At 40.8% G+C, this 6787-nt stretch overlaps 1 pseudogene; it reads left to right on the top strand.

The window, feature by feature from the left end:
- The first annotated feature begins 598 nt into the window (after positions 1-598).
- LOC114210977 (cationic amino acid transporter 3 pseudogene) overlaps positions 599-6787 on the top strand; it is a 36239-nt pseudogene continuing 30050 nt past the window's right edge.

Raw genomic sequence — 6787 nt, 5'->3', positions numbered from 1 at the left:
AAGGTTTACAAAAATTGGCAAAAGTAATTTTAACCCATTTTTTACAACAGAAATTAGTTCAACACTATATGAGAATATATAGCTCTGGTAATACCCACTGAGCTTAAACAACATCGACTATGCCATGTGAATCACTTCAGTTTTTACAATAATTAAACATTGCATTTAGATTAGTTTATGATCTACAACTATGACAACTCTCAATAAGTAATCTTGGATTGGACCACCTACCTTAATTCTTAAGTCTTCACTGTTTCCTACTGACAAGCGAGCTTTACCTAATGTTTTTATAAATAAGGAAATGCTAATACTTTAACTATAATTCAACATTTGATATCCCCTATAATACCTCATTTTAATTGGAATGTAGGTGGTTATGAATTTATGGGGTGTTATCAAATCAGTTCTTCTTCCCCTCAGACTGAATGTTCCTATAACTTCCTGAAGGATATCTTAAAAGGGAAGAAACGAGAAAAGTGATATAGTAGTGGTCTAATTGAAAGCTGGATAAAAGCAGCCCCTTGGAAACTTAATTCAAACAACTTGGTCTGGGAATAACTTGGCTTTCTTATATGAAATAAAACAGAGAAAGATACGGATGCTAAGGAACAGCAGCAGCTATCTGGTAGATGTAACATTTCAGACTCTCAAAATAAAGAAACCGCCCAGTTTCTTCCTCAATATGAGGAACCACACTGCAGTACGGGCTATCAGCTGGGATCAGAATAATCCTTCAAATGCTGAAGTTGACTTCCATTGTCTGCAATATGTCAGACTGGCTGTCCTAAGAAATTCTCCTGGTGCAGAATACCTAAGAATAGTGCGCAAAATGTGCGTTTTAAGGAAACTTTTAAAAAACGCATTGATGAGCTGGCAGAAAAATAAGAGAAATTCTCAGAATTGTCAACAAAGTACAAATCCAGCCAGCCCAGACACACTAAAACTGGCATCTCCAAGGCTCTGATTTAACTGACCACAAGCCTGATTTAGGAAAGCATTAAAAAAAAAAAAGCCTAAGTCTCCTGCAAGTTGCAAAATCAGAATGGAGACCTCCATAGTGCTGGACACCTGAACGCCTTTCAACCTTGGCGGATGTGACTGAGACAATATTATACGTTCACCAAAACCCTTCCTCTTCCTGGGTTCAGGGGAAGATGCTCTTTCCCAGGCTCCCCTGCAGTTTGTTTGGGGCTATGTGACAGCATTCTGGCCAGTAGGATGTGGGTGGAAATAATGTACTCCATTTCCAGACCTGGCTCTCTGGAGGTAATGTGTTCCACATATTAAAGTTAAAAAATGTGGGAAGACAGCCCACTCCACATCAGACTTGGCATGAGGAAAATAAGCCATCATTTTCTTAAGCCACTGAAATTTTGCAGCTTATTTTTAACTACATTATTCTAATAATTTTGATTATTACAATCATTGAACCAGGAGGGGGGAAAAAACCCTAAAAAACCTTGCTCCACAGAGAAAAGTAATAGGAACACCTGCCTTCAATAGGATATAATGCTGGAATTAATACTAATAGGCATGGTGAGGGGAAAAGAAACTCAAGCAAAGAATTACATTAGAGTGTCCCCAAATTGTTAGAGCTCCCAGGTACATTGCAGATGAAATGCAAAATTTCCCTCTGGAAACAAATTTTAAATCTAAGATCAAATATTCTCAAAGATACAATTCTAGGATTATATTACAGATAAAAATATCAAACCACAAAAGGAAAAAGTCACATGCATGAGAAAGCAGAAGCAATAAAGCACAAAGCAAAAATAAAAAGCTACAAATATTAGAATTATCACAGAGAGATTATAAATGTTTATATTAATTAAACACTAGAGTAAAATTATAATTAAGCAATATCAGAATCTCTAAATTTCCAATGCAGGTTTGGAAAGAACCAAATATAACTTCTAGAAATTAAAATGTAATAACTGAATTTAGAAACTCCAGATTAGACACTAATTAAATTCTGAAGAAAGAACAAATGAATGGAAGGGAATAAAAATAATATTTAGAATGTAGCAAAGGCAGAAAAGACATGGAAAATATTAGAGAAACGTTGAGAAATTTGTAAGCTAGATTCAGATGTTCCAAAGTAGGCTTATAAAAGTTGATGTCAGTGATTAGAATAGAACCAAACAGAAATACTTGAAATTTAAAACTCTTTGAATGGACTTAACAGCAGGATAAATGTAACTAAACACTAAATGGAGAACCAGTAAGTGGTAGGTAGGTCAGAAGAAACTATCCTGAAAAAAACTTGGGGGGAAAAGCAGTAGCAAAATACAGACAAGAGAGTAAAAGATTCAGACAGTATACTGAGATAATATAATAAGCATTTGACTGGACTACTAGAAAGAGAGCTAGAGAGAAAGACATACATAAAATCAAACATAATGACAGAAATTTCCAGAATTGATAAAAGACTCTTATTTGAGGTTCAGGAAGCTGAATACAGCCCAAGCAAAAGAAAAAAAAGTCAAATAAACAAACAAACAAATAACCTATCAGACCCATCCAGAGAAACCAAAGAATAATACCAAATACAAAAGAAAATCTTCAAAGTCCAACAGAAAGGACAGAACACTTAGAAAGGACTTACATTTACACCAACAATGTATTTCTCAGCAATGGAAGGCTACCGAGAACTGGATTAAATCTTCAAGGCAGACAGACAAAGTAACTTCCAGTGTATATCCAATTAAACCGTATTTCAGGAACCGGGGTGAATTAAAGACACTTTTATGCAGACATTTAGCAAGAGTATTAACACCGACAAAGGCTCATTAAAGGAACTTCTAAAGAATGTACTTTAAGAAATTGATTTAAGAAGAAAAGCTAAGAGGAAAAATGACTTGTACGGATAGAAAATGACAAATATAGCATATCATTGAAAGTTTGACTTTACCAAACAGTAATATTAACAATCCATAATTGATGGAATTAAAAACTAATGACAAGGAGACTTTGTTTTAGAACAGAATAGGTCAGCACAGGAAAGCATTGTTGCTGCAAACTGGACACAGCCAGATAAATTATATAGTTTTAAAGCATCAGAGAACTTCAGAAGCGACACACTAAAATTCCAGAAAAAAAGCAAAACCCTTTTATGTGAGCAAAGATGTTTATCTTTCTTTCCCCTGTGGGTACCTTCTGATTTGGGGTGCTTGCTCAAGAACTGGCTTGGTCAGTCAGAGCCCCAGCTCTGGAAAAGAGAAGCTAGCAAAACAGTGAGTGGGTCTGCAGGACCAATGTGACTAACTGCAAGCCAGAGGGGTTCCAAATGCACAACTGCTCTTCTTCACAAACATTTGCTAACTTTTGGTGCTATCCAGAAACCTGGGGGACTAAGCCAAAAGCTTCCAGAAGGTAAGGTGCAATCTCCAGGAGTCTTATAGGAGTGGCCTAATTGAAACATACTGTCTCACCTTCAGAGAAGTGGCCATATTTTGAAGCAATGTAAGTAGGAGACCAAAGAGCTGGGCCGATTATCTCTGAAAGGCAGAGCTGAATTTTCTGCAGTCTTCTTCCAAACCTGAGACACAGATCCACTGACATGGAACCAAAACCCCATGCAGGGAGAAGGAAAGTACAGCAAACCTGAGCGGGGCCAAGCAGAAGTGGCCTGAGTTTACTAATACTGAAACCCAGCCCCAACCTTGATTAATGTCTGACTGGACTCATGTGCCCCAACCCCCATTCTATTTACCAACAAAGGAAAATGGTATATCATCTACAGTCTCTAGAGTTATATTATATACAATATCCAACATGCATTAAGAAATTCCTAGAAATGTAGAGATGAGGGAAAATGACCAACTCTCACCAAAAAATAGCAGAGAGAAGATGACCCAGATAGTGGAGTTAGCAAACAAGGACTTCCAAACACCTATGGTTAAAATGTTAAAAACAATAGAGAAAAAGAGAGACAAAATAGCTCAAAGGGTGGAGAATTTGAGCGTTCAAATCTATAAAAGAGGATCATATGAACTTTCTATAAATAAAAAAGAAAATATCTGAACAAATTAAAAGATGAGTTGAACAGCCGACAGAGTGCAGCTGAGAAGAGTGAACAAGAATGAGGTTCCCGTTTTTCTCTGAACTAAGAAATGGGTTTTTAAAAACTGAAGCAAAAAGGAAAAAAAGGGCGAGAAAGCACACACCATATAGAAATGTAAATGATAGTAGGACATTATCTTTGTCCAGGTATCCCAGACAGCAGACTTTGATGAAAAGATCTGCATTCAGATATATTAGTGAGAGTGCTCAGAAAGTCACTGTTGGTAAGGGAAGCGTGACTGAGCAGAGGGAGAAGTAGAACGGACATGCCCTTCCAAACCTGTGGGATTTCTGGAATTCGGATTGGCCTTCAGAGATGTCCCAAATCGAGGCAAGGGAGCTGGTCATTTTTACCTCCATGCTGACCTATCATTAAATGCAGTTGCCTTTGGGGAAGAAACATGAACTTGGGCAGAGCAGGTGTCTTTGGCCGACAACCATGCGGAGCAGGAACTCAGCTGTGGGCTGTCAGCCGTCAACATTCCTAGCAGCTGGGGAAATAAGTGGGGCATCTGGGTTCACTGCAGGCTGGTTCACCACAGCCTCCACTAAAGCCCACACTTCTGTGCTTGAACCCACCTGTTTTACATAAGTTCACTCATCTGGGAAAAACTCCAGGATTCTGGAATATCTCTTCTCCTATGTAAACTTATAGGGACAAAGTTCTGATGGTCATTGTCTCTCTCCTCTGCTTATCATTCCAGATTCACCCTTGGCTGAATCCCCTGCTGGGTTATGCGCTGTGTGTGGTAGGGTGACACAGGCACTTATTCAGAGCCTCTGTTCACCAAGTCTTTCTTTGGCTGCTCCCTTTATCAATTTACCATCAAAATGGGGCAAAGAAGTGTCAAAGTACACAGCACTGGCTCATTTGGGTTCTAACCACAATCTTCTCTACCTTTACTGTGCAACAGAAGCTCCATCTTCTCCTAAGGGAAAGAGTCCATTACCGTTGCCAATATGGCAGCTTTTTCTTGCCAGCTAGTCTCCTAGAATGAGGAACCACCACCAGTGATCAGGTAGCATCCCTGGAATAAAATTTCACAAGAATCTGACTCTGACTCTGAATCTGAAGGAGGCATTCCTTCAGATTACTGTAAGCCTATCTCCATAAGCTTACAGTTCCAGGTTCTGGAAATCTAAAATCCCCAAGTAGATAACCAAGAGGGATGGTAAATGAAGCTACTCCTATTTCCAGTCCTTGCTTCTGGTTCTTTGTATTCTACTTGAGACAGAACACATTTTCATGTTTCTAATCAGGCCATATGCTGTGTTCGAGAGGATGGTGCCCTATCTTTGCAGGATATCACCTCCGAGTAGGCACTTTGGTTGCACCTTTAAAAATCCATTCCATGGCTCTTTCAGACCTGCAGTTTCTGTGTGGTGTGGTAGGTGAGAGGACCAGCGGATCCCAAGGCATAGGCTTACTGCTACAGTCCATTTGCTTTAAAGGGGCAGGGCAGCAATTCACAACTACCTGGAAATGGTATAAAAGATATCAGTCCAAGGCAAGTCTTCAGGCACAAGGAAGTTGAATTAACAGATGGTTCAGATAATCCTGCAGCGTTGCCCCTTCTCCCTTAACCCATACTTACAGCCTAATAAGATTTCCTTCCAATCAATTGGCCATGAAAAAAACAAACAAACAGAGGCTTAGTTTGCAGAAGGTGCTACAAGATCTCACAGTAAAATGGTTTATGTTGATACAACAGAATACTATTCAACAATAAAAAACGAATGAACAATAACTATATACAAGTGACATCACCAAGACGGTGACATGGGTCATTCCTGATTTCACTTCCTCTCATAAGAAGAACAACTAACAACTATTCAAGAACAACCAAATCCTACAACAGGCACCCCTGTACCACAGATACCAAGACAGACTGCGTTTGAAGTGAAAGAGATGTTGACTACATTGCCCCTCTCCCAGGCCAGCACAACACCACATGATGGAGAGCACTCCCCTGAGCCTTCAGCTCCACCAGTGGGACAAGAGAACCTGGAGGGACAACCAGCACTGCCATCCTCAGCACTGTGTGTCGCTCTGGCTCTGTGGGTGTCACGATGCTAAACTTGCCTCGTGCGATTGCAGGGGAATCTGCCAGGCTCAGTTAATGGGAATCTGACTATGATGGAGCAAAGGGGAGAGTTTAGCAACAACTAGCACACCAAGTTTGGCAGAGTTTATACCTGCTGTCCAAGTAGAACCCAACCAGCGGTTTTGCTCATCTGTAACAGCAAATTGGTGGTGCCCTCTGACCAGGGAACTCTGTAGAGTGAAGATCTGCTTGATTCAGATCCTCTAATGAGGAGTTTTGCCATCCCAAGGGCAAGAAGCTGAATCCCAGCCCCACCTACTGCAGGGAGTGCCTCTCAGACACATCTGACCAGAAGAGCCAGCAGGAATCCCTGGAAGCTATGTAGCAGAGCAATGCTCAAACCAAGAGGCAGGTAGACAGAGCCGATCACCCCCAGAGCAAAGCCAGGACCAGGCATGGAGGGTTTCTGTGCCACACACAGCACAGACTGGGGGATTAATTCACAATCAAGGCTATGAGGAGCTCCTGGCTCCTTCCAGCTGGAGTCTGTGTAAGAGTTGCCTGGGATGGCCGCTCCCCTTCCCACCCAGGCGAGGGGGCTGAGGCAGCTCCACCCACCCATCGTGGCTCCCAGCCCCATCTGGCCAGGGGGGCTGACAAGAACATCTGGGAACTATGTG

The sequence above is a fragment of the Eumetopias jubatus genome, unplaced genomic scaffold, assembly GCF_037043125.1.
Source record: "Eumetopias jubatus isolate StellerSeaLion01/CBP00866 unplaced genomic scaffold, mEumJub1_p1.0 scaffold_8, whole genome shotgun sequence".
Lineage (NCBI taxonomy): Eukaryota > Metazoa > Chordata > Mammalia > Carnivora > Otariidae > Eumetopias > Eumetopias jubatus.
This window is presented reverse-complemented; position numbering and strand designations above follow the sequence as displayed.